The 18627-nt window shown below is 41.2% G+C and overlaps 2 long non-coding RNA genes across 2 annotated transcripts; both read right to left on the reverse strand.

Annotated features, from left to right (window-relative positions):
* Positions 1–226: 226 nt before the first annotated feature.
* On the reverse strand, positions 227–1311 carry LOC307082938. The gene is made up of 4 exons (XR_013812262.1): positions 1184–1311; positions 787–873; positions 432–685; positions 227–351 (listed from the first exon to the last, which is right to left on the reverse strand). It is a non-coding gene; the product is annotated as an uncharacterized lncRNA (long non-coding RNA).
* A 2340-nt stretch (positions 1312–3651) lies between these two features.
* Positions 3652–5633, reverse strand: LOC307082493. Its single transcript, XR_013812224.1, has 3 exons — positions 5505–5633; positions 3935–4141; positions 3652–3718 (listed from the first exon to the last, which is right to left on the reverse strand). It is a non-coding gene; the product is annotated as an uncharacterized lncRNA (long non-coding RNA).
* Between the last annotated feature and the right edge of the window lie 12994 nt (positions 5634–18627).

Consider the following 18627-nt stretch of genomic DNA (forward strand, 5'->3'; position numbering starts at 1 on the left):
AAAACTGTATATACATTAAATGGTGGTTTTGAAGAACTAACATGACAATAGGCAAAGACTAAATATCATTAAGTATTCATAGCATGAATTTCACCACTGAAATTTGGCCGTTTCCATCTCTGCCAGTGATAACATAACAAGCCAGAGTTTACAACACTTATAATTATAACTATAATTTCAACAACTACAGCAATGAATTATGTGACTTAACCAGCAGGAACTCACTGCATGGAGTAGAAGTTTGTTATGTAGCCATCTCCGATTTGTTTTGGTGACTGCTGGAAGATCCCAAGACATGGAAAGATCTGAAACTGTGTCCTTCTGTTCTGGTGTGAGTTCTTCTTGTTCAAGCTAGAATCAAGACCGTACAAGTTATTATATTTGCCCAAACAATATTTTTTGCAAGACAAAGTTTCTTATATGTTACATACCAGTTTTATGATACTCCTGATGTGCAGATCAGGACAGTCTTCTGTAACAACAGTTGCCATTTCAGGATCCCCATTGAACAGTACATGAATCACAGCAGGACTTAATCCTGTGACATGGGGACCGTCATGCAGAAAGCTGTGGGCCAACATCCTTCCTGCAACCCGGAAGAGATTGCTTTCAATGAGTGCCTCTGATGCTGCTGGAACAAGATGGTCAGGTTCACCCTCAAACAGCAGTGTTCGGCCCATTCCTCCTGTAAAATATCAAGAGAGCAGGGGATAAAGTCACAACAATTAAACCACTTAAATACATTTTTAAAAGTACATATTAACCTTCAAATAGTAAGAGACTTACCAAGATCTAGACTGAATCCAAATTGGAGTTTGGATATCACCGTTGTCAGAAAGTACCTCATCACTCCCTCTCCGACAGCAGCATCACCTGAAATAAAATACTGAGAATAACACAGTGGAAAAACAGTGGCTGACTAATACAGGTAACTGGATAAGTTAACATTTAACAAGCAAGGGAAAAAATAGTCAATATTCTATTGGCTGTAATTCTAGAATAGCATCCTTAATATTGATTCTTTCAGATTACAGGAGAATATTGTGCATGGTATATTTTCATTAGTGGTCATCAATTATATAGTTGTTTGGATTCCATTCTCCCATTTAACAATTCCATATAAGATACTTGAGTGGTATAAACTTTACTTATACATTTATTTTACAAACTTTATATTACTTACCAACAAGAGTACAATGAAGTGGACATGCCCATTCTTGCTGCTGTTTATAGAACAAGAGAAGTTCCCGTTCCCTGTCCTCTTCAGAGTCCCTTACATCCATCTTCATTCGAAGTGGTGTCCCAGATGCATGTTCCTTAAGCAGATTCTCTTTGAAAACTTTGGCAGCTTGAGACGGTTCTTCAATAAGCTTCCATTCTACACAAACAACAACAATAATGTTATCTATTCCAGAGAGACATCCAAGACAACAGCAAAAACAGCATTCTGAACAAAATTTAAATATAGGAACAGTTAGAAAATATAACCCAGTTGCATGTTATTAACCTGTTAAGCCCTAGGCCTATTTTACAGGCCTCCTGCCCGAAATGACATGCCCAAAATGAATAGAGTATGCCTCCACAACTACAAGGGCTATATGAATAAAGTTGGTTTCAAAAAGAAGGTAACACCTGTGAGGGGACTGCAGAAGTGTCAGAATCAATATAGATGTTACTGTGTCAGAGTAAATTCTGCTAGAACATAGTAAGAAATGTCAATTTTAAATTTTCGCCTAGAGAAAACACATTACTTAGAGTGAATACCACCTTGAAACTATGGGATAGTAGCCCAGAACCTTTAGGGAAACATATAACAACATCTAATGAGTACCCTGTTCCAGGATAAATGCTAATAAAGTGAATAAAGTGATTTTAGAGAGGTTTTAGTACAGGTAGGTCCAGGCGGACTAAATGGTGCCATTTGGGCACTTTTGGGCACCATTTGACCTTTCTAAGGTACCAGACTGTAAATCTAATTTTATTTCACTGACATATCACTATAGGTATTCATTCCATCCAAATTCAACATTTTTGACTTGTTTTGAAAATTCACCCAGGGCTCTATACATTTTTCCAGTCAAAGTAAACCATACAATCGAAATGAAGTTTGACTCCAACTGGAGCAGATATATTTGGGAAATACATATAATAAAACCAAACTGTAAAATCAAAGGTAAAAACACAGCTAAAAACTACAATCACTAGGGATAAAGATATATATATATATATATATATATATATATATATATAAACATATAAACACGCTGGCAGCAACTTTGAACAACTATAACTAACTAACTATAAACACTAAGGGCTGTCATGCCACTGCTGGATATACCCAAGATATCGTGGGTATGCATTGGTCAATTTGGATGATTGACACCTCTATCGAACCGTAAGAGCCAATAGAGTCGAGGGAACGTCAAATCGAGGGACCCGAATCCATGTAAAAAAAACACCATTCGCCATTCAAAAGTATCACACTGTATAACGTTTTTGATTTGTTTTGTTTATTTTGCTCTTCTTTGGTTGCTAGTTCGGTGAGTTTTCGTCGTAGAGTGATGGGAGTGATATCATTGGAATTTGTGGAGCCTCAGCTTTCATATGACCTATAGTTTGTGTGGGTGGCATGGAGTAGCGAAATCGGCGACGGCCAGTATGCGCACATGCACGTTTTGCGTGTTTTGCTACGGGCTCATTTAGTTGCTTGTTGTTAGAATTGTGTTTTGTTTAGGTAAAAATGGTTATCATGGGCTTTTAGCCGAGCTTCTTCCCGTTACGTGGGTATGCAACATGGACATGTTGGAGCATGGTGGTGCTGTTTACAGCTGTTTACAGCACACGTTGGCACAGCTGCCCCCGCCCCCGGGGGCGCTCGGGTTTAAGAGGTTAATTGTCTGTAACTGTATTATCTTATCTAATTATATCGTGTTATTTTTCTATTGACTTTGTTTCAGTTGCTCAGTTATAGCAACCCTATCGTGATGACACAAACCGCTGTCTGCTTCTTTACTATCCAGCTCCTCGTTGACCATCACTGCTGGCACTTCTGCACTTTCAGCTGATGTTCCAGGCCTCACTGGAACACTGTCACTGACGGTCTCACTATCACTTTGGCCTCCCTCTTGTTCTTTCTCTGATTCCTGCATGGGTGTCCTTGAAGTTAACAAAATTTAAATTATGGTCATACTCCCTTATTTGTGTGCACAAGACTCTTAAGAGAGACATTTTCCCAAAGAAAAATTAATATGCGACCCTTGCATTGCTTTAGGAAGTACATACCCATTGCAGCTCAATCTGTGCAGCTTCATCTCTGAAAAGGGAACCTCCTTCTGACAGGTGATGCAGGGGATGACTGGACCAGAGGCAGAACTTGAGCTCTCCTAACAACAACAAATAGCGTTTAATTAATGATTGAAAGTCACCAGTAAGCTTTGTTTTGATTATGTATTGAACTAGGTCTCTGTAAATGTATGTACACAATCGAAGGGTAGATCCTGTTGAAGCGGACGAATGAAGATTGTAGCCTGTCCAATCATCGAAGCTGGATCCTTTAGATAGGCAAGCGTGTATCCAGTGCTGGGACACTGAAGCAATGCCAGATTTCGACTCCGTGTAGATCCTGCAATTTTTAAAAATTCCAAGCCTCCCCCTTCTTGGAGCTTCGGAAATACTTCCATCAACTTGTTTGTTATGACCATGGGATCGCTGTCATTCCCTGGAGAAAAAAAAATAAATCATAACTCATATTGACTCAAATAAGCCTGTGATAACTATTATTCACACTATGAAAATCAATTAAGTTTGAGTCAAATATGAACAGGAAATATTTATAACTATAAAAAGAAATGCTGAGTAGAACTGCAAATCATTTCAACGAGCCGGACAGTACAAACTTATTTTGGTTTTGGTAAATGCCTAGTTTCGCACTGACCTGAAAATGTCACTTTGTGCTCTCCAAGTCCTGAAGTATGAAGGTCCGCTTTAAGCTGTACGCTTGGGACTTTATCCGCCTTGTGGTCAGCCAAACAACACACAGTGTGTGTATAGCTTCTTCGACTCACTTGGACTTGAGCTGGTCGTCTCGTGATATTTCTTCTGGCTCCGCCGTTATACGGCGCAAAGAGCCTTGCTACCTCAGCTGCAACATAGATAAAAATGGTCACCAGACAGCTAAAGCAGCCTCAACTTCTATCTTGGGATGCTACACCGGAGCTAGGGGGTTCTATAGCCCAAATAGACCCGAGCACGTTCTGTATTATGTAATATTATGAGCCCGAGCCCGATTTCAACCCGACATTTTTTTAATACATGTGTAACTTTGTACACATTAGTTACGTAGGCCTACTCTGCTAAATATATATGTAAGGAATAATGAATCTAGAACGCCGGTCATCATTGGGAAAATAATCCCCGACAGGGCGAACAGGACACCGACGTGCAGCGGAGGTGTCTTGCTTCGCCCTGAAGGGGCTTATTTTCGATAATGACCGGCGACGTTCTATACATTATCCCGCTTATTACACAATCCACAGCTACTTGCCAAAACGAAAAAATAACTTCACATGGTGTGTCTTTTTACAAATTATTCGTTACCAGCATTCGTAGTGTTGATCAGCAGTGAAATAGTCCGCCAAAGACGTTGACGTCGCTTAGCAACCGAAGACGCTGGGGTTGAAGTTACCGGACCACTACCCATGCAAGTGAACGGAGCGTTCCACGGCATTGAGAAGACCCGTGCAATAAAGGCCTATAATATTTCTGTTTATGGCATAGATTTCTCCTCAGATTAGGCCAATAAAGCAATGATTAAAAAAAAACACAAACGCTCGATCAAAGGCCCGGCCCGACCCGGCTCGAGGATAGGGAAATATAGGGTCGGGTCAATCAAAACCCTCATAGTTTTACATGAATTGGCTAAACAAATGTTTAGCTAATCAAATTGTGCAGAGAAATTACCAGGATAGCGCCCACCAATTTGGGCCGCTATTTAACAGTGGAACAGGTATCAAATGGGTTTCCCGTAACCAGACGTCCTCTTCCAGTAATGGTGGAAGTAATGGTCCAGTAATGGTTCCCCTGTCTTCCAGACAGGGGGACATAGGACCCTTTTTCAGAAAAAAGGGTCCTATGTTCCCCGCCGCAACTGGGGAACATAGAACCCTTTTTCAGAAAAAGGGTCCTATGTTCCCCGGTCACATACATATCGGGGAACATAGGACCCTTTTTGGGAAAAGCGGGGAACATAGGACCCTTTTTTAAAAAAAAAAGGGTCATATGTTCCCCTGTCTCATACAAAGCGGGGAACATAGGACCCGGGGAACATAGGACCCGGGGAACATAGACACGCTCCCGCCAAAAATCAGCTCACACTATTTAGCCGATTAGCGAACTAGTTTAATGCTCCCACCATTAACAACGAACGTATTACACACGAAGCAAATTTAGCTAGCCCTTGCTGTGATTAGTAGCACACCCGGCTAACATGAAATTACTTAGCTTACCTTGGACGGGTGTACGTAATGGAGCAGCAGGTGTCTGCTGTGACTGAGCCGTCGGAGCCGGAGGAGTTCTGCTCAGAGCCTCTTCTATTAAATTAGCGGCTTCTCGCAGCAGCTCCGGGCAGCTTTTAGACATTTTGTAAACCGAATGTGTTCACTCGCTCTGCGTCAATGCATTATCTGGAATTGATTTGCCTTGACTTGATGCGCAGGGTAACCAATCAGGCGTTAGGATCCGCCTACCAACTTTGATGGGCGAGTTTGACAGTTTGACATTTCATGAAGCACTGCAACACAGGATCATGAAATGTAAATGTAAATCCTGAAATGTAAATGTAAATCCTGAAATGTAAATGTAAATCATGAAATGTAAATGTAAATTAATTAAATAGTATTTAATTAATGAATTAATGACACATTTAATAAAACATTTATGTATTTAATTCCAATTTTAATTAATTAATGACACATTTAAGGAATTATTTAATGGTGTATTTATTTATTTAATGGTGTATTTATTTATTTAATTGTGGCACTTTTAGTCCTCCATAGTGTTCGGGGTGAATGCGCTGGATGGGTGGAAAGACGGCTGGACAACAATGGAGGATGGCTTTTCTCATTTATTGTCATCTGCGTGAGCCAAAGAAAACCGTGTCACTGCATGTAAACGGTCGTAGACAGGACCACATTCCATCCTCCACTCAGATAGATAACAGCATTCTCACAATATATCACAATAACATGAAAATAAACAAAATAGCATAATGAATGCAATTGACTGCACTCCCACAAACATAAACATGGCCAGCATAGATAATATCCACAAAACAGATAAAACATTCATACCTGCATGAGCCAAAGAAAACCGTGTCACTGCATGTAAACCGTGGCAGACGGGACCACATTCCCTCCTAGCAAACAAACACACGGGGAAACCCTGCAGCACTCTGACGCTCATGGATACAACAAAACTCACAAAAAGCGCATTTGCAAAGCGTTAGCTGATATATCAGCGCTGTAGCATGTTCACATACTTAATTCCTAACACGTTAAGTTACACATTAAACATTTTCATTGTCTACAAAACAATTTACATGCTCAAATATGACGACAAATACAACAACATACCTCCACTCAGATAGATAACAGCATTCTGAGCTTGGCGCTGCATATACGTCACTAAACACGGACTTTTCTTAAAGCGACAGTACAGGTATAATAAACACCTTAACATAGGAGTTGGAACAGGTTACAAAAAGGTACCTTGAACATAACTTAAACACATACTGGTTCATATTAATCAGCATTTGGTGACATTTCAACAAAACTAAAACACGTCGTTTCACCCTGGTTACACATACAGACAATTTGTGATGAGCAAGAAGGTAAATATTTTTTCAATCAAAGTAGGCTCATATAAGGGAGAAAAGCTTCCTAAATGGGTTAACAAATGATTAATGTAAACTGTTGGCCACGCCTCTAAGGGAAACTGAAAGAGAAAATAAATCGACGCACACAATAAGTCATCAGTTTACAGGTGTGTTGATCTTAGGGTTGCCACCCGTCCCGTAAAATACGGAATCGTCCTTTATTTGGCAATTAAATGTTGCGTTCCGTATTGAACCAATACGGGACGCGATTTGTTCTGTATTTCCATAAATGTCCAATACACATGTCTGTCACACACACAAACACTAAATCTAACAATAATTATAAAAACAAAACACAGGGAATACCAAAGCCAGCAAAATTGTTGCGGCGGGATCTACGCAGGACCCGCTCCGGTCCTCTGTGTGTCTGCGCATGCGTGTGGTGGTCACGGTTGCCTAGCGACAGACACCCACACACAAAACCCGCGCCTTTTAAAAATGTCCACTACACCCGATACTCCACCACGTCCTCAAAAGCGGAAACGCTTGCAGAAGTACAGACGTGAGTGGGAAGAGGCACATCCTTGGCTGGACAGCGTGAAGTGGAGATGTTTACAAGGCAAATTGTAAAATATGTCGACGAGTGTTTTCAGTGACGCACGGTGGGCTGTCTGACATCAGACAGCATGCAACAGGAGAGCAACACTGCAGACACGAAAGATCACAGAAGACCCAAGCGTCAGTGTCACAGTTCTTCATACCCCAATCATCTCCTGAGATTGATACGGTATGGGACATTATGTTGTGATTGATTTCCTATCTGGTTGTGCTTTTGCCAGAAGACGGCAGTGCATGGGCAGAGCCTATTTTAGTAAACTGTTGTGGTTTGATTAATTGTTTAGGTCCTAAACAATTCGTTCATTCGACTTTAAAAACTCAACATCCTAAACTTTAGGATGTTGAGTTTTTAAAGTCGAATGAACGATAATTTATTTAATATACAGTAGTATTAGCCAATTTAAATATTATATATGGCTATTTAAAGAACAAATCATACTAATGGATTAAACGTTAATAAATAAATAAATAAATACATTTGTTAAAAGAAAACGTTTATTCTTTAATATATATACATTTCCTAGATTAAAAATGTTTGTAAAGCTTTCTGTGTATTCTGTGTCAAAATGTTTATATTTTTGTTCAGTGATCATTACATAAATTATATTATTAGTGTGGTTTAACTGTTTGGATGACCTGACTTCCTTTCAAGTCATAAGACAGGCAGCAGACAAATACTGTTCAATTTAATTAACAATATGTCATCCCACTCCTCCCTTCTATGTTACAGCAGCTGAGGTGACACAGGTGTACCACAAAGTCAGACACAACCTCAGCTACAACAGTGCTGACTGTGCACATAAACTGAATCAAAAGATTCTCCCGGATTCAAAAGTTTTAAAGAAAATGACTATCGGGACAACAGAGGCAGTGGTTAAAGATGTCCTTGCTCCAAAGGCAGTGGCTGATGTTCTCAAGGCCCTAACATCAGATAAACCCCTCCCATTTTCCATTCAGACAGATGCATCAAATAAAGACAACAGGAAGATGTTCCCCCTTGCTGTTCCATACTTCAGTCCAGAATGCGGGGTCACCAACAAAATGCTGGATTTCATTGAAAATGCAGATGAGTCCGCTGCTGGGATTGTAGCTCTCATAGAGCAGTTGCTTGACAAATGTGGTTTATCGTTTGATCAAGTGACAGCATTTAGTGCAGACAATACAAATGTGAATTACAGAATTCACAACTCTGTCTTCACCAACTTGAAGAAAAAACAAAAAGATCTGCTGCAAGGAAACTGCCATGCCCATATTGTGCACAACACAGTGAAGCATGTTCTTGACCAGCTCACTGTAGATGTGGAAAATGTTGTGCTGAAGGTCTATGCCTTCTTTTCCACATCTGCCAAATGAAGAGAATCACTCAAAGAGTTTTGTGATGTTGAGTTCCAGAAAATTCTGCGACATGTCACAACCAGGTGGCTCTCCCTTAATCCAGCCATCACCCGGCTAATGCAAACCTGGATTGCACTGAAATCATACTTCATCAGCCTGGGGGAGGAGTGTCCCAAACAACTGAGCATTGTTAAAGCTCAGTGAGGACTCAACTGAGGAAGATGAAGACATTGTGGAGGTTTACCTTCTTTTCTGCAATAATATCCTCTCTCTCTTTGAGGAAGTTGTAAAGAAGCTGGAGAGTGATGAAACCACCTGTGTTATATTCCATCATGGATAACTTCAAGCAAAAGCTCACACAGAGACGAGATGACTAGTTCTATGGCTACTTAACTAAAGTGAAGCTGCAGCGTCTCCGTCCACGTGATGCAGACATGGCAAGGGAAGATTATACTGCATTTCTCAACACAGCACTCTCATATGTTGAGAAATGGTTCAACTTTTCTGAAGACAAGTGGTTGTTCTCACTGCAACCTCTCTCTCTGCACCATGGCACCATGACCTTTAGTGACATTGAGAGGGTGACCACCAAGCTCAACCTCATCCATAAAGTCAACAGGGATGAACTTTATGATGAATGCTCCACAGCAAAACCCATTCTGAAGAGGCTCAAAGAAGATGCTGAAGATTAATGGAAATCCAAAGGTGTGACTGCCAGGTGGGTGGCTCTCTTTCAAGTAGCTGACCTGCCTAACATGCTGTCTATCACTAGCCACATCCTGAGCGTCCCAGCATCCACTGGATATGTGGAAAGGATCTTCTCCAGAATGGCCAACAAATGGAGTGACTGCAGGAACAGGTGCACCACAGAGCTCATGAGAAGTGAGCTTCTGATCACTCTCAACTTTGAGCAGTCCTGTTCAGAGTTTTACAACAGCGCTTTGAAAGACAAAGAGTTACTCAGTGCTGCAAGGAGTAACAAGAAGTACACCTGGAAAAATAAGTAACAGTTTTGAGGGAAGGAGTAATGTTGAGGGAAGGAGTAATGTTTTGCACTTTCCTTTTTTACATAAGTGTTTTTGTTGTTTTTTTGTACTGTTTTTTTTCGTAAAAATGTTCAAAGAGAGTCCCTATAGTTATGCACTTAAAAAGTTACATGAAGTTCTCAGTTTATTTAGTTTATATTTTAAAAGTTCATTGTTGCACACGCCACACAAAGAGATTTCATTCATTCATGCACTTTATAAGAGAATGTTAATTGGTAATTAAGCATTTCAAGCTTTAAGTATGATTAATTGCTTTCTTGATCACCCCTTTACTAAAAACACCAGCACAAAATAAAACATGCCACTGCTGCGGGTGCTCCGCCCCACAGGAGTCGGGCCCGTGGTGGGCGTCCCTTATTTTCATTTCTGAAAGGTGGCAACCCTAGTTGATCTTATAAGTAGATATTTGGTACTGGACACAACAAGATGTCTGTGGGTACAGACCATTTAAGAACATTTTTGAAGGATTGAGAGTGAAATCATTCTGCTCTCTCTCACAATACAGAGGCGAAGATGAAGTGTTCCAGTTGTAAAAAGTTTGTTAAAAAGAGTGCCGGGTTCTGCCGTTGGTGTGGACATTGCCTTACTACCCAGCCTGTGAACATGACAAATGGTTAGTAAACTATTAACTATTCACTTGACTATATATTTGATCTATTCTATCCATCCATCTATCTACACATCAAATGATCTCTCTCTCTCTCTATCAGCATGTCTTTGAGCCTCCAATTAAATACATACCTTCTGTAACCTCTCTCTATCCACACACATGCACACACACACACACACACACACACACACACACACACACACACACACACACACACACACACACACACACATATATATCCTTTAATGTGTAGATAGATGGATGATAAATAGGATCGATCAAATAAATAGAGTGGTGTAGGGGTCAAAAAAGAGGTGGGTAAAATAGGAATTCTGGGATCAAGGTAAGCCAGGCTACAACATACCGGTAAAAATAATGATATTCATAAGATTTGTTTATTTATTTGTAGAATTTTGTATAAACAACCAGTAGTACACAATCCTCTCTCTGTTCCTCCTCTCTCTGTTCCTCCTCCCTCTGTTTCTCCTCTCTCTGTCCTCTCCGTGTTCTCTGCTTCCTGCCTGTGTAACTGCCTGCAAAACAATGTTTAAAATTAAGGTTTAAAATACACACACATGACTGTGTGTGTATATATATATATATATATATATATATATATATATATATATATATATATATATATATATATATATATATATATATATATAATCTAAATCTAAATCTAACATAAAGTTAGATTAACTGTAAGGAGTACATGCTGTATACAGAATACTTCCCATACAACTATAATAATAGTTTAGCTGAAAATTGTTCACTAAAATAAGTATGTTGTGGTGGCATCCGTTTTGCTGATGTTGTCTCTATACTTTAACACTAAATAATTTCTGAATCAAAACACAGAGAGATCCCCTTTCAAATACCTCGCACCCAGTGCCTTCCCTGCCCTTGGAAGAATCGAATGACTCCCCCAAACCGCTTGTTGAAGGGGACTCTGATGACACGAAGAAGCAAGTATGTACATGTGGTGTCACATAATTATATTTTTGCATTATCAGTTTGCATTTGTTACCCATCCCTCTGCCCTGTAAATACAACAGCAGAGGTTTTTATTTATTTATATATCAGGCCAGTAGGTGGCGGTGGACCTTTTCTTCTCAAATATGCCAAACATCCAGAAGAAAACCCTGAGCCTGGTACAAGGTCTTTCTACTCCAGCTTGTCGTCATTATTTTCACTGCGCCTGTAAGGGCTGCACTCACTTTGGTCTTTATAGATGTATGTATTTATGTATGTATGTATGTTGGGGTTTGCAAGACTGAAGATTTTTTTAAGTCAACCTTTCTATGAATGAAGTCGACACAGCGTCTTTTTTAGTCAACCCTATACAAAAATCAATGAATAAACATGCATTTATGTGTGTTTTCAAAGTTTAAGTACATATTCACAGAGTATGACCGTCTGGTAATATTAATAACGGGTTGGTTATTCCATAAACATGATTATTACAGGTTGCAATGTTTCTTCCTATTACAGCTTTGAATCACCCACAATTGCGCTTGTGTGATTTCACTTCAGGTGAATAGCGCTAATCCTCCTGTGCAATTTCATCCAAACTTTGCGAAATGTTCCAACCACCTATTTGCTTTGTGATATTTCGAAATGGGTCTACTCTCATACTATGGAAGCTGTGGCTCTTCTGAGCATTGAAGCACTGCCGTATCAGAGTCAGACTCATAAAAGGATCAGCTGATAAAAACTAGATTCTGCAGCGTGAGAGTGTGCTGTAAATAGTTATAAGGATTAAACAAGGCTTTAATGCAAATCTTTTTTTTGCTAATAGATTTGCTCAAGTTTCTCAAGGAGTTATTACAGCCCTAGTCTATATATATATATATATATATATATATATTTCCATATGTGTTTGTTTTTGTGTATGAATGCCAAAGTCATGTTACATGTTATTCTTGACAGAAAAAGAGGAAGAAAATGTCCCGAAAGAAGACAAATGAATCTATGTCATTGAGCCAAGAATCGTTGACCTCTGGACTATTGTCAATGGATGACAACCTGCCAAATATACAAGGAGAATATTCTGAAAGAGATTTTAATACCAACGAAGGGGAGAATAATCCAAGTCCACTCACAGATGCCTATTCCACACCAGAGACCCAGCCTAGTTCATTGAAAACTAACGGCACTATCCGACTTTCTGGGGGCACAACTTGCAATCTGAATACCGGAGAAAGTACTGAAAATCCAGTTACAGATAGTTTGTCTATTGCCACTCCAGATGACAAAATCCATGGAGAGAGAACAGTGCAAAAACCTGCTCAGGCATCCAAGTCAGTTCAGGCTAAGTCATCAAGGTCTGTTCATGTTGAGTCATCAAAGTCTGTTCATGTTGAGTCATCAAAGTCTGTTCAGGATGAGTCATCCAAGTCTGATCAGGCTAAGTCATCCAATTCTGATCAGGCTGAGTCATCCAAGTCTGTTCCGGATGAGGCATCCGGGTCAACACAAGTTGGGTCATCTAAGTCAGCTCAGGTACACTCAATTTCTACGAAACACCAAGAAGGTAAAGGGACAAAGTCCACCAATCAGAAGAACCTAAGTGAGAAGACCAAGAAGGATAACACCAAAAAGAATAATAATAATAAAGGGGATCAGAAACCATCCATGGATACAAATAAGGATGATACTCACCAATCCAAGAAGCAAGTGAAAAGTGGTCCACCCGACCAGCAAGGGAAGCAACAACCAACTGGTAAACAACCCCCTGCGGATGAAAAGAAGGTAATTTCATTGAAAGTTAAAGGTCCCATGGCATGCTTCTCTATGGATGCTTTAATATAGATATTAGTGGGCCCCTAACACAGTATTTGAAGATGTTCCCGAAATTCAGCCGTGGTGCAGAATTACAGCCACTACGAGCCAGTCGCACATTGAGCTTTCCCCAAACTCGCCGTTTCGGTGTCTTTAGCTTTAATGCAAATGAGGAGGAGAGAGGCGGGTCAAGGAGGAGGTTGGGGGTGTGGCCCTGAGCAGCTTGCGGCCACAGTACCATGCGCTTTGTTTACAGTGGATGTATCGCAATGGAAATGTGTTCTGTAAATATTCTGGAACACTCCGGATGCTCAGGCGGAATCCTGGAGCTCTATATCTAAATAATATCATATTATACATAGATATCTATATCATATAATATATATTATCACGGCCAAAAGCTGTGTGCGCCTCCAGACGATATTATGAATCTCATACGACTGCGTCAGGTTCTCCGACGTCTCTGGTTCTTCCATGTCCACATAAATCTGAAGTAGACTGAACCACGACATGGAGGAGAAAGGGATTGTTGCCCCGCGATTGTTGACCACGATTGTCTCTCGCCGGAGCCTCGCTGCCGAGGGACCACCACCTCGGCAGCGGGCAGCGCTTAGGCACCACCGCCTCCTGCAGTGGGCAGCGCTGTGGCGGTGGTCCCTCGGCAGTGGGCAGCGGGAAGCGGGGCTCAAGCGGGAGACAATCGCGGGAAGAAATCCCTTTCTCCTCCATGTGGTGGTTCATGTACTTCAGGGAGTCTCCATTTCAATTCCATTCAAAAAGCTTTATGGCACGCAGTGTTAATTTCGTTAACGAAAAATATGACGAAAAATGTTCGTCAACAACCTTTTTTCCATGACTAAGACAAGTTGTTGACGAGCTAAAAAAAGATCTTTGATAATAAAAACTAAGACGAAATGTAAGTTTTGTTTTCGTTGAAGAGACGAGATAGGACTAAAATGTTAGTGGTGTGCTATTTGGACATTCAAAATGCATGATATTTTCCAATCATTACCCTCCCGTCAGGTTCTTATGCAATGGAAATGTTGTTCACTCCAGTAAATAGGGCGGGGCTACGACTTGGCAACGAAAGGTATAGTCCGCTCAGCTATGAGCCAGAGAGCTAATGTTACGTTATGCATTGTACACATTTATAAATTGAAATTCGTCCCAGCCTTTATATACCAAAGAAACTATAGGGTCCATAGCATATAACCGTGTTTTCTGATTACATTTTAATTTTAGTTTCACAATTTACCAGCTCTCATTTTGAAGGCTGAACAGACAATTTGACTGGAACTACTTAGCAGGTGTCCATATATCAGGGGTTAGCAGGGTTTGAGTTATGATTCCACCTCTGTGGGGGTCTCTTAAAAAATAAATAAATGTAGTTGTGCAAGTAAATATAGGCTATTATGACACGGCACTTCTCAATGCCGTGGAACGCTCCGTTCACTTGCATGGGCCCTTAACAACAACGCCAGCGTCTTTGGTTGCTGAGCGACGTCAACGACTTTGGCTAACTATTGCTCTGCTGATCAACGCTACGAATGGTAACAAATAAATTGCAAAAAGACACACCGAGTGAAGTAATTTTCGTTTGGCAAGTAGCCGCTTATTATCGAAAATAAGCCCCTTCAGGTCGAAGCAAGACACCTCTGTTTCGTATCGGTGTCCGGTTCGCCCTGTCTGGGCTTATTTTCCCAATAATGAACGGCGTTCTATTATCCCTTACTTAACGTCAATATTACTCTGTATGTGGAAGGGAAAATAGCTCCATTTGTAATTACAATATTATGCTGCTGTATTTTCAGAGACCCCACAGATATTTGAGTTTGCTGCTTTCATGGGAGCCAGACCTCTCTCTATGGGAGCTCAGCTCCCACTGGCTCCCACCTAACTCGAACCCTGGGGGTTAGCCTAATTGAATTAGTTTAAAAAGAGAAAACATTTTGACTAAAAGTAATGACTAAAAGTTGACTAAAATGTAAGGACTTTTGGTCAACCAAAACTACGAAGGAAAACAATGACTAAAATGTGACTAATAAGCATTTTCATCTAAAGACTAAAGCAGTGGTTCCCAAACTGTGTGCCGCGGCACACTGGTGTGCCGTGAGGCAAGTCCAAGTGTGCCGTGGGATTTTGTGACAACCATAGCCTACTGCAATATAGTATACAACTAGACAAAAATAATTATTTTAATTTACTATATACTACTTTGAATGCACTCATTCCATAATACAGAGGCAAACTCTTTATCTAAAAACTATTTAAAAAATCCTCAAAGAGGATCCCACATTTCGCTGTTCGCGCAGTTGCGCAGGTGGGAATTTAATTTAGACTGTGACACATCAAAGGCAGTAGGTCAACACAACATTAAAACATAAACAAGAGGGAAAATGGAGCGCTTTCTCGTGCGGAGCAAACCACCAACCACCAGTGCAGAGACTGCCGAGTCCGACAACCCACCGAAAGAAAAGAGGAAAAAAACTGTCAGCCGACAGTATCCTGTCTTATGGCTTCAGTTGGACCGGGGATGTCAACATTCCTCAGCCGGAGTGCGTCCTCTGTCGGGAGAAGTTAGCTAATGCTAATATGGTTCCAAGCAAGCTGAAGAGGCACTTGGAAACCAAACATCCCTTCCACGCTGAGAGAAACCTGGCCTATTTCAAAAGAGCGCGGGATCTGAACCAGAGGCAGCAAGACCGGTTTGTTGGATTGTGTGAAAGTGTCTGAAAAGGCAATGGAGGCTAGTTACATGCTAGCGGAGCTTATTGCAAAGCAAAAGAAGCCTCACACAATAGCGGAGACACTCATCCTCCCTGCTTGCAAAATAATTGCAGGTGTCATGCTGGGTCCAGATGCCGCAAATGAGCTATCCAAGGTGCCGGCATCTGATAACACAATCAAAAGAAGAATAGATGACATGTCAGAAGACATTGAACAACATTTAACAGAGAAACTGCAGGCGAGCGGCAGATTTTCTCTTCAAATAGATGAATCGACCGACATAAGTGGGGCTGCCCAGCTCCTGGCAAACGTCAGGTATGTTGACGGTGACTCTATTAAAGAGACTTTTTTCTTCTGTAAAGAAATGGCAAGCCATACAACGGGAGAAGAAATATTCAAGGTAACTACTTAAAAGAAAACAATCTGTGCTGGAGTATGTGCGTCAGTCTGTGCACGGATGGTGCGGCATGCATGACGGGGAGAGTGAGAGGCTTTATTGCAAAGGTAAAAGCACAAAATCCACTGATAGTGACCAACCACTGCATTTTGCACCGAGAGGCATTAGTTGCCAAAACCATGCCCCCGGAGTTGACTGAGGTGCTGAATCAGGCTGTGCAGATGGTGAATTACATCAAATCAAGGCCCCTGAAATCTCGCCTTTTCTCCCAGCTGTGCGCTGAGATGGGAGCCGACCACCAAAGCCTGATCCTCCACACAGAGGTACGATGGTTGTCTCGGGGGAAAGTCTTATCCCGTTTTTACGAGCTTCGGGAAGAGCTTTTGGAATTTTCACGTGAACACGCTGTCCCACATAAGGACAGGCTCGCGGATGAGAGCTGGTGCGCCAGGCTGGCTTACCTTGCAGACATATTTGGGCATCTCAACGAGTTAAACGCCAAGCTTCAGGGCAGGAATGAAAACATTTTATCATCCACAGACAAGATTCGGGGCTTTATGGGCAAACTGACCCTGTGGCGCGAGGCTTTGGAACAGGGCTCCATGAACATGTTCACGCTGGCATCAGCTGCGCCACAGGCAGCCAGTGAGCGCGCTATATATGCCGAACACCTTCAGACCTTAAAAGAGAGGTTTGAGCGCTATTTTCCACGTGTGGCGGACATCGAGGACAATGACTGGATCCGAGACCCATTCAACCAGGAGTCCGAGTCCTCAACCGAGAAGCTCACTGTGAAGGAGAGAGAGGAGAGCGCAGAGCTCCGTGCGGACCGCACGCTGAAACTGAAATTTAGTGAGCTCACACTCGATCAGTTTTGGTTGGTTTGTGCATCAGAATATCCAACCATCTCCCACCACGCTATCGACCAACTTCTTCATTTCCCTACCACCTACCTGTGTGAGTTGGCGTTCTCCACTCTTGTTTACATGAAGAACAAGACCAGGTCACGTCTCTCTGTTGAGCAGGACTTGCGAGTGGCCCTCTCCTCCGTGCCACCAAGGATTAAAAAAATCTGTGCGCCCCGACAGGCACATGTGTCCCACTGATTTGTTAGTAGGCAGAATATTTACAAAAAAAGCCTGATTCTAAATGTTAGTTATAATTTGTGGGTCAGATTCAGGACCATGCAGCTTTCTCATGGACAGTTCTCTGCTGAATTTCTGTTTCCTTTGCCTCACCTGTCTGGTTGAAATGGGTGTGTTTGATTAAGCCCAATTTGATAAAGTTTAAATATTTTTGTGAAGTATTTTGTTAATAAATATTTCATGAGTAGAATAGTTGTCTTTGTCACATCTTATTTGGCATTAGTAAATAATTATAAACTTAACAGATAAACAGATGATATTAGTGATAATGTTGCACACTTGAAAATAAACTCAAGCGTGACTTGAAGAGTAGTTTCTTTAATGAGTTCTGTAAACATACACAAGCAAGGTACACATCTGGTTACGACACGCTCTGTCCGCCATGTCTCAACACTGCTCTACAGAATGTGTAGCTTTCGGTCTGTTTACATCCTAATCTCAGTATTACACCATTCGCAAAAATACATATTAATAGACTTAGTAATCGGCAATGGAAATACACAAAATAAAAGCACATTGTGGCTCCTGATATTATTCCCAGTTCTTAACCTTGGCATACAAAGTAAACAAACACCATCTACATAAATGTACCGCGACCGGACCCTAATGGCGACGCAAGAAGATTAGCTTAGCTGCTAGTAGAAGTTGCTTATGACGGCATTACAACCTTTCAATACAACATCCACGGCTGAGTCAACTTGCCAACTCTTCCCCACATCTCCAACCCCTGCCCAGCTCATCCCATGTACATTCCTGACTCTTACACTGTCTGCTTACCTGTAAACATACACAAGCAAGGTACACATCTGGTTACGACACGCTCTGTCCGCCATGTCTCAACACTGCTCTACAGAATGTGTAGCTTTCACCAGACAGAGTGCACCAATAGACCAACGCCACTCTGTGGCGGAAATTAGGTACTACATGCATTACATTATATGGGCGTAAAGGAATATGGAGCACAATGTTTACAAAATTAAACAAAAACAAGAAGAATGACTGTTAAACAAATTATGGTAAAATGGGGGCGGGGGTGTACTTATCTAACACGCTATTCTCACAATAACACGTGTTATAAGGCTATTTTGCACAAT

Source organism: Pollachius pollachius (genome assembly GCF_949987615.1).
Source record: "Pollachius pollachius genome assembly, chromosome: 11".
NCBI lineage: Eukaryota > Metazoa > Chordata > Actinopteri > Gadiformes > Gadidae > Pollachius > Pollachius pollachius.